The 10,530-nt window shown below is 44.8% G+C and overlaps 1 protein-coding gene across 2 annotated transcripts in view; it reads right to left on the minus strand.

Annotated features, from left to right (window-relative positions):
* The window catches only part of LOC111862807 (cytospin-A), a 68,096-nt gene that overhangs the window by 52,375 nt on the left and 5,191 nt on the right, over nt 1–10,530 (minus strand). Inside the window, exon 1 of one of the 2 annotated variants that reach the window (XM_023848506.2) lies at nt 547–597. The exons of the other annotated variant lie outside the window; for it this stretch is intronic. The gene's annotated coding sequence lies outside the window, so the exon portion shown is untranslated. Of the gene's footprint in view, nt 1–546; nt 598–10,530 lie in introns of those variants that run through there. 2 annotated transcript variants of the gene reach the window in all.

Below are 10,530 nucleotides of genomic sequence, written 5' to 3' on the forward strand. Positions count from 1 at the left end.
AATGTAGATGACCAGTAATTGCTTACACCGAACACCAGTACCAAAAATTAAAACCATTTTAAAAATATTCATCTACCCTGACTCACTAGGGCGATACATACACACATTCTTAAAACAACCTGGCCGTAAAAAGTATGGTCTTCTAGGTTGTAACGCAGTGTAGATCGGAGACAGCCCGACGTTTCGGACGACTGTCACCTACTTCTGCTGGCTTCTTGCTTTGTTTACTATTCGACCCTGAAGATGGAGACAATTTGTTCCTCAGAGACGTAGGATACACGATATTACATCCGAGAAGACAGTAACCGCCCTGAGACCCTCATATCGTAAGCAAATTTTCCGGATGCTTCCCCCCGCGTAGCTTGGGGCCGTCCGCGATTATGAAGCAATCACTCGACGCTAGCGTCTTTACATCAGAAACCCAAAACTACATTCAACAGAAGCTTCTCACAGTGTTAATTTACGGCGTAGACTTTTTCCATTTACTGCTTCAATTAACATCAGCAACACGACACAGCACTAACGCACCGACACAGTAACACTTACCCATAGTGCAGGACCAACATTTCACACAGGAACGTGCCGCGCGAATGGCGAGGCCCTACTGACTGGGGTAAGCGCGACACAGGGGGAACCTGCCCACTGTTGCCACATGCTGCACGCAACTGTCACTCCACGCCACGCTACTCCAGTGAGCGCACTCATTGTTAAGGCCGGATTTTTGCAGTTTTCACTTATTTTCATCAGAGCAGTCAAGCAATCGATTAACAAAAGCATCGTCAATCGATGGAGTAATGACCAAACAGAAACGTATACTTCATGAAAAAATTGTAACTATTAACGCCTTTCCTTAACCCTTTATGAACAATATATATATATATATATATATATATATTCAGTCCGTACCTCACNCACGGAACACAGATACACTCTGTGGGCAGAATGAAAACGCATACAGTACGTATAGTAACTACCGGACTATAAGGGTCAAACCCTTACAGTCGCTCAGCAGGTCCAGAAATTTCACACTTTCATTGACCAGAAGGTTCATTACTTCTTTCACAGGCGCTCGCCAACGGACTCTACCATTAGCGGCCTAATCCGTTCTTTCTATACCCATACTTCCATCTACGCCTTGGTTACCGAAGTAGACTTTTTCTTTTCAGGTTCTTCAACTAAAATGTGTACGGTATGCATGAGTGTTAGATATGCCGTCCATTAATCAACGCCCCCACTTCCAGGGGGAGCAGGACAAGTTTTACACCCATTTAAGTACGTGCAATATAGCTGCACCGTCATGACACAGTGACGTAGACGTGAAGTCACTAGAACAGAGTTACCGGAACCCCTTCTCAGCATGTGAGCGGGTCCGAAATCGCCCCACCGCAGATCTCGTTAAACACACGGACATTTTCTTCAGCACAGTCGCCTACTCTCAGACAACGCAAAACAGGAGAAGTAGCTTTGTACAGCAGCCCTTCATTTGGCTAGCTGCAGAGTGAGGAAGTTGAGTTTCTCTCAAAGCAGAGCCAAGGAACATGAGGCACGCATACTGCACTTTAATTTTAAAACTTTCCGGGAAGAGACCATTTCGGATACCTAAGTGTTGACTGGGAGATAATATTAAAATGGATTTTGAAGAAAATATGATGGTGTGAAATGGGTACATCTGGAACAGGATGTGATCCCGTGGCGTGCTCGTGTGAACACAGGTTCCATAAAATGCTACGCTTTTCATGATCAGCTGTGACTGAAGGACTCTGCTCCTTGGAGCTAGTTCAATTACCCGCCACCAATTCATACACGCCTCTCAGCATTGTCCGAGGGGCGCGACAGTCGTGATCAGGCAGCACCTTATCAGTTGGGAACTGATCACAAGGTAAGGCAATTAAGTGTACAGAAGATAAGATACGAACTCCAGGAGCGATTACCAACGGCTTTATAGTTAAATGAATAAAGGACGTTTCGGTTCAAAACAAGACTTGACATTCTTACAGCTAAGACTATCGACATTCCTTCTTGCTGTTTCATGCGTGTTTTCTGCTTGGGTTATTTTTCAACCCTGAAGATGGATTCGACATGCTTCTCCGAAACGTCGGTTGACTTTCAACGCAATACACGGCATTACGAGTATATCCTATAAGATAACTTTGCAAGAACTTCCAAGACCTACGTACGAGGATTCCTGTCCTCTGGAATGTGACACCGTGTAGTCAGGTACGTCTTTAAGGTTTCGGAGGAACCTGATGCCTCCATCTTCGGGGTAGGAGATGGAGGCAGCATGTTCCTCGAAAACGTCAGTAATGATCTACCAGTGCATAAGGCGTCAATCCCATACGAGAGGAACCATTTAATTTCAATTTTGAAGCAGGGAAAAGCTGCTTCATACAATTTGGCAACATCGAGTCTAATGGGCGACGGTGTTGACGCAAAGACACGTCTTGAAGCTATACAGCTGTATTACGGGCATAGCAAATGTTGAAAACATAATTACATACAACTCTTTTGAACATAAACTGCATGTTCCTAGATCGTGTATCCTAAACACAGCGACTTCAAGAGTGACAGTCATGCTTGTTTCGCAGTCTATATGAATTGTACATACAGGCTACGCCGGATAGGGAGGTCGCGTGTTTAAACGCCAAATTAAGTTTCTGGATTAGGAAAAAATCTATGAAAATCCCACAGTCAAAGTTGTTGGACAAATTTACTTTTAGCTCAGATTAACAAAAGGACAGCCCAGTCAGCACAGTGACTGTCGATGGACTGGATGGCCGCGGAATCGGGTTTCGACTTCCTTCAGGGGCAGAAAATTTTCTGTTCCCCACAGCGTTCAGACCTGTGCTGGGGCACACCAACTCTCCTGCCCAGTTAGCGCCGAGGCGTCAAGCCTGCTACTTACTTCCATCTAGTGCGGAGCTTAACAATGTGTGGAGCTATACCTCCACTCCATCATACGTCTTCATGGCGCGGCGAGTAGTTAAGTACAGGTAAAACTTTATCTAACAGCGTAATTTAATTTCTACGCATGTCATAATTAAAGAGTCATGTGACAGATTTCGATTAAATTTGGTATATGCTCAGCTCACTTCTGTTACACAAGTGCTAGCATGAGTGAGTTGTATTCATGGATAGAATGCCTGAACATGGAGGCAGGAGGCTCCCGAGAAACACTGGCACCGCTCTACCAATCCGCTGGGTGTCACAACACATCAGAACGAGATTTTAATATTCACCACTGTGAGAACTTAAAATCTTATAAAAATGCATACCTCCTGGGTTACGAGACCGTGTAGTCTGACAGTTTCGGATGAGGGCACTGCTTTCATCTTCAGGGAAGGCTGTGTTCGTAGGTTATTAAAATACAGCCATCCTCAGGATTATCTTCAAGGATGTGACACCGTGAAGGACGGCAGACGTTCCTGACGTTTCAGTGGAACATATCAGTTCCATCTTCAGAGTGTCTGTTTCCTCTGATGGCAATGTCCGATGAAGCTCTGGCCGTAACGGAGGAAACAGTAACTACGAAACCCAGAATGTCCGGTTGCGAGTCCCTGCAACACGTGACCGCTACGCGTCCGGTCCTACAGGTTTAGGCGGATCAGGCATCCCGTTAACACCGCTGAGCACACTTGCCTGTTTGGCAAGGCGACTGATGGATACGTGAGGATGTGGGGTAAAACGGAGCGCGGAGACAAAACCCGCCATTTTTGCTAAGAAACACTCGGCAGCCTACAAATGCCATGGAAACAAGAACCTACATGGCCACTCACAATTCCCCGGTATGTTTGTTCATTTCTATAAACTTTCTTATCTGGTGTTTCCAGCCCCCTTGTCTCCTGCATTCCTTCGTCGTCCTCTGGTCACTCCTAAGAGCCACGATGGCTCAGTCGGTATAGCGATGGGCTATGGGCTCGACGGCCAGGGTACAATTTCCGGCAGGGGCAAGATTTTTCTCTTAACCGCAGCGTCCAGACAGGCTCTGAGGCCCACCCAGCCTTCCATCCAATGGGTTCCGAGAGCTTTCCCAGCGGGTAAAGCGGCCGGGGCGTGAAACTGACCACTCACACTCATCTAGTGCTGACGTGAAGAATGGTGGAGCTATACGAGTACACCCACTCGCTCACACGTCTTCATGGCGCAGCTCTTAATTAATTAAGAGCAGGGACAAATTTCCCTTCAGCCTTTACCTATGACTCATCGTCTCTCATCTTTGCGTCAGAACAATTAGAGGCCAGGGGTTCAACTTTGTGCTACAGCCGTCACCAGACATAACTCACCCATTTACGCGACATAATTTCTGTTGGCCAGCGAAGAGTACAGTTCTGCACATTGCTGCAGATCCATAGCAGTGTGTACGGGGAGAACAGGAGCCTAAATGGATTTCTGTGTTACAAACAGGAAGCTAGCCGGTTCGATTCCCGATAAGATCATTGGATTTTTCAATTGACCTAATCCTTCCAGCTGAACCATGGTCATGGGGTCGACTGAACTTCTAACAGAAATGAGTACCAGGAATCTTCCTGAAGGGTAAAGGGCGGCCTGCCGGAGCGTAAGGCTGACAACCTCACCGCCATCTGTGAGCCGCATGTCTAGTAAACATGGAAGCCTCGACCTCTCACAACCCGACGTGCCTCCATGGCCTGTTACATGGATAACATTACCTTTACCTTACCTATATGAAATGTGCGTGTGAGAAGGGCAACGCGACACACAGATCGAGACAGCTGCTCACGCCGATTCACCGTACGTCTTCATATGGACCGAAACACAGCAAACACTGCGTTACAGATATCACTTCTGCATTTCGTTTCCCTGCTAAGAGCAATTACATAAGACATTAAGAGCTGAAGAGCAGAACGTAGAGTGCAGAACCCTTCCAGACCCTGAACACACAACTCTGAGAGCTAGGCCACTGAAGGTCAATAAGGAGTGGGAAGAGAAAAGGAGAAAAAGAGAGGAAAGGACAAAAAGGAGGGTGGTGGTAAAGAACAAGGAAAATAAGGAGTGGGAAGAGAAAATGAGAAAAAGAGAGGAAAGGACAAAAAGGAGGGTGGCGGTAAAGAAAATTGAAGAGAAGAAGTGGACGATGTGGAGAAGAAGATGATAAACAGACAATAATGTGGGGGACAGGAAGGAGAAAGAAAAGACGAAAACAGGAGAAGTATACAAACAAGAAAGTAAGAAATCAAAACTACTGTTCGCGCCACCCCTGCCCAGGATAATCAAACCAATAGAAAGGATGGGCTATGCATACAGATGAAGGACAGGAGGACAACACTGAAGCGGATTCCTCTCGTGCAGGGCAGGGACTAGTGAGGAGCTGCTGTGAATATGGCGATGAACATTCAGATTCCATTTTCTCCGCTAGCTCAGCGACTGTTAGAGTCTTAAGGACATTATGCCATGGAGCTGGTGTTTTGTCTGCCAGAGCGGGACAACCACGGAATCGGGGTTTGATTTCCGAGTGGACAAGAGATTTTATCTTCTCCAAAGCTCTATCAGGGATAAAGCGGCCGGGGCGTGAAGATGGTCATTCGCTTCCATTTAATGCAAAGGTTAATGATACAAGGAGCTACAACTTCACTCCCCCATGCATATTCATGGCGTGGTGCTTAATTAATTAAGCACAGGGACAACTTTTACCTTTTACCTTTATTCGTGCAACATGTCACGCCCATATCAACCTCGCTGATTTAGCCACTGTAACAATAGCAGGCGAGTCGAATGCACAAACACAGGAAGTGCAGCTCTTGTAACTGCATCAGTGGCTCTCAACCCGCTGGTGCTTGCGTCGCACTAGAATTGGAACAGAGAACTAAACAAGAACTTCTGGGAAGAACTAATTGCCTACCTTCCTTTGATAAGGCAAGGACAGCACAGAAAACGACGCATCCAGTAACTGTTCTACTGTTTCTTGTGTATTCGTTGCCGCGGTAACGTTTTTACAGAACTATTAGCTAGCAGCGATAGGGGGACACACACATAGACAAACTGCGCCGCTCAGAAGGGCGGTGGTGTCATGGTGATCTCATAAACCTACTTTTATTTTTTCAAAATAAGGCAAGTAGACTAGAAATTATAATAAAAGTACATATTTTTTAAAATAAAGCAATTTATTATATAAAATATGCAATTATCGTAAAAATAAAAGATGAAGTTTTGTTACAAATATTTTAAAAGGTGCATGCAAATGCAATTTAATTTTCAATTAACATTTACCTCCTGAACGCACCGCTGCATACTTGGCATACGCATCGCGGCACACCGGTTGAGAACCACCGTACTATATGGGGAAACAATCGGAGACAACTTTGCATTAACCATAATTCTAATGATTAAAATCCGTTCTATAACCCTTTGAAGCCTGAGATTAACCTACGAAATATTTAAAAAATTCTCCTCCTATTGCAGTCCTCATCATATACAGTACGCGCCAAAATATACAGTACTGAAACTCGCGCATCTCGAACGCGCATGTGCCTTTGTCGACGTGGCATAGCTCCAGCCGCACGTGTTCCCACTAGTGAAGAGGAAGTTGTGTTGTGCAGTTGTTGTTGGAAATGGGTCTCTCGACGGAGGAAAAGGTAATCACAGGTGAGTATTATTTCCGCTCATACGGAAGTGGTCGCCAGACAACTCGCTTCCTTGGTTTCGAGCGGCCAGATGTTATCGTCCAGAAACCGCCACATAGTACACGTGTGACGCTATGGCGTGCCGTCTCAGCACACGGTATATTAGGCCCCTAATTCATTGAGGATGAGAAAGGCAATGCTCTTACCGTCACCCAAGAACGCTATAGGGACATGGTGATCGGACCATTTCTTCAGTATTTGAGAAGGTTCTGTCGTGCAAGGGGCCTTCACATGAATAGACAGTGGTATCAACAGGACGTCTTTTCATTTCAGTACTGCATATTTTGGCGCATACTGTACCGTTCGAATAATCAAACTGAGGGAGATGAGATGGACAGGGCATGAAGCACGCAGGGCAGAGAAGTGCATACACAATTTTGGTAGTAAAACCTGAAGGAGAGAACCACTAGGAAGACGTAAGTGTATATAGGAGGATAATATTAAAATGGATCTTGAACACACACGATAGCAGGACGTGAACTGGATTTATTTGGCTCAGGAGAGAGACCAGTGACAGGGTCTTGTGAATGCAGTAGAGTAATTCGATGCCAATTCAGGACAGGTCACAATCTGACCCACACAGAATTGAACGATTTCTTGTGCGATTTAGTCGCAATGGAGATAAGTACTCCTGGAAAATTTCTCTGTTCGTGGCTGCTTCCAGAATTTTCTGGAGAATTCACATCAAAAGTTGTCAAAAACAGCCGTATTTATGGTACAAGCTGTTTCAGAGAAGTCGCATAGCTTATGCCCTAAATGAGACAGAGCTCGCACCAGGCTCACGTCAAAGCTGTCTGAATTCCTATTCCAGTGCCACATTACACCAATATATTGTGATATGACACCTAAAGGTCGGAACAGTTCACTGCTAGGCAACGGCGCAGCAAACAGGTTCCGCAGAAATGAATACGCACGCAACAATAGAAGAACTGCCGTTTCTACGCAACGGCGAGGTAAACACACCTCTGTAGCAAAAGAAGAATTGGTAGGCAACGGTACTTTTTGTTGTTAGGGGCCGCCCCAAGGATCTCAGGCCCGATGAGAGTAAGAATTGTGGGAGTCCCTTGAGACGGCAGTCGAATATGACTGAGAAGAGATGGCAAAAGAGGAATTAGGATGTGCAAAGAAGACTTCATGTGTGATGCAGTTACAGTGAGACTGATATAATTACTGTGTTGAAATCCGTTGCCAGGATGCGGCTAGTGAAAACTAAGAACCCCAGTGTGTGTGTATGTGATAGTAGCTATTATTTAGAATAAGTGCAAATATAAAGTTGGGAGTGCAATCGGTTTGGATTTTGTGAAGCATTTTACTGAGTCACTTCACTTGTACTGTTGAGGCCACTTAAAGCAATACGCTTCTTTTAAATTCGTACAGTTATTAAGTCAGGTTAATATAAGTTAATTATGCATATATACTGAAAAGTATTGCAATTTATATATTAAGATTCATTCTAGTAAGAAAGCTATTTGTATAAGAGCTGATGAAAATTGTTAGTATACTTTTGTAAACACTCGAAAGTGACGAGGCATTGGGCCAAACACATTTCCTTGGGATAACCTACATGGGAGATGTAAGGATGGTTGGTGCAAGTTACAGATTTATGCAACACTTCTCTCTGCTGTAACTTGACATCTTCACTGATTAAAGGGTATGAAGAAGCTTCTGCAACCTTAGGCTTAACTTCTGCCAGAACTGCTGGCTCACGAAGACAAAGATTATCCGACGTAGCTGGCTACATTTAAGATGATGAAGGAAACTTGTTTTTCATGTCATTTGATTCATCACTGACAGACAGCACATATCCTGACCACATACATGTCATAAACCGTGTAATGTCTTTCAGTTCATGCCCTTCAGCACATCAGTCGCACGGCTCTCTGAACAGTTAGGAGAAGCAGAGTAAATTTTTGTGTTAGGCCTGCCCTTCTTAACCGCCATAAAAGCATGCAGCCACCGAGTTCCACGTACAGTTTCGGCTGTTGCAAATTGACGTCATGACAGACCTTCTTCTTAACGCCCCAGTTCATCTACATAGTACTTAGTTAAGCACAGGGCCATATTTACCTCAGAGGGTATCACGCCTCCGGTTGGTCGCCAAGGACCCAGGAAGGAAAACCACAGACCAACCAGTCACAAGGGACAGCATGCCGCGTTCTGTGACAAGTTTTAACCGCTTGCTGACGTCACAACCATCCATAGTTTTTTCCTTCTCTGTTTGTACAAAATAAACATTAATACGGGCTGTAAAACGACCGCAATGTATGATTTCGGAACCCCATCTTGAACTGGAGCACAAACTTCTTGTACCTCAGGAGCCTGTAGAGTCGCCATGGCGATATTAATGACCAGAACATATATAAAGCCCGCTATCCTATTGCACCATCTGCACTCCAACAGATCCACTGCTCATTTTTGTGAAGAAGGTATTACTGAAGCACAGATTCTCTATACGTAACATCTGTCGGTTGGAACCTGAACCATCGCATCGTTGCCATGTTCGTCAACTGTTGACTTACAAAAAAACATTCATTCGAATTATATAAGGGTGCTTATGACCTATGTCAGGAATACATTTCGCATTCCTGCCTCTAGTGGCTCATCAATCATTGCTATCAAACAGAAACTAAAAAAAAAAAAACTTCGCATGGCCGCCATGTTGTTATTTTACACCCTCAAAAATTGCACACCTTTCCAAGATCTATATTATCATAAATCATTTCATGACTTTGGAGTAAGTTTCGCTCCAGTCGCACAGGTTCGCGATTTCGCCATGCTGTTACGAGGGAGAGTCAGTAAACAGGCCACAAACTGAAGAAAAAGAGCTGTGATTTATGTAACAGTTTTCTATTAATATAAGTTGGTAGCAGTACAGTTCAGCTTCAAGGCAGTCTAGGTAGCAGACGAGCATGCGTATGTTCAGAGGCTGGTTTCAGTAGTCAAAACGGCGAGCCTGCTTGAGGAGTATACCACCGGAGAGCAGCGTTCTGTTGTGCCTTTTTTATGCACAAAAGAACTCAATGCAGAGGATATTCATAAAGAAATGTTTCCTTTTTACGGCGCGAAGTGTCTGTCACGTAAAGCGGGTAGAGAAATTCTCTCAAGAACGTTCGAAAGTCACAGATGATGCCCGACCGGGTCAGGAAGTGGCCGAGACAACAGTCCAAAAGACTTCTATGCTGCGGGGTTCCACGCACTGTTAAAGCGATGGGACAAACGTATCAATGTTGGTGGAGGATATGTCGATAAATAAACGTTTTTCTAGGTTAGAATATCACATATTTTACGTTTTATATCCATTTGTGACCTATTTACTGACTCACCCTCATATTACTGACTGTAGGAAATTGGAGTTGCGGTGGCCTCCAGATGCATAATATTTATACCAAGTTTCGTGAATATCGGTCAACTTTCCAAACACTGAAACGGACAGACATACCCACAGCCTGCATCGTTTACTTCCAAGGAATGAAAACGGCACAGCAAGAATGACAGGGGGCAACATCCCCCTTCCGACAGGGATATATCCATATAAGACACTCGTATTGAGCGCGGGTAAAGATGTCTCTGCGCTTAACTAAGTGGACGTATGGTGGAGTGAAAGTACAGCTCCAAGTATTCTTGACCTCTGCACTATATAAACGTGAATGGTCAGGCCCAGTCGCTTTACCACCGGTACCCACTGGACAGAAGCAGATCTGAATGCTGTGGAGAAAGGAAGACTCCTTTCCCTTCAGGGAATCGACACGAATTCGAACACGAATCTAATGGTCTATCTTATGTTAATTTCACCGACAGATCGTTGTTATTTCGACCGTTCATCAATAACTGATGTGAACTGGCCTTCTGGGTGCCAGTCTGCAGGTGCGGCAGGCGCTGGCAGGATTCTTCCTGC

Source organism: Cryptotermes secundus, unplaced genomic scaffold, assembly GCF_002891405.2.
Source record: "Cryptotermes secundus unplaced genomic scaffold, Csec_1.0 scaffold462, whole genome shotgun sequence".
Classification (NCBI taxonomy): Eukaryota; Metazoa; Arthropoda; class Insecta; order Blattodea; family Kalotermitidae; genus Cryptotermes; species Cryptotermes secundus.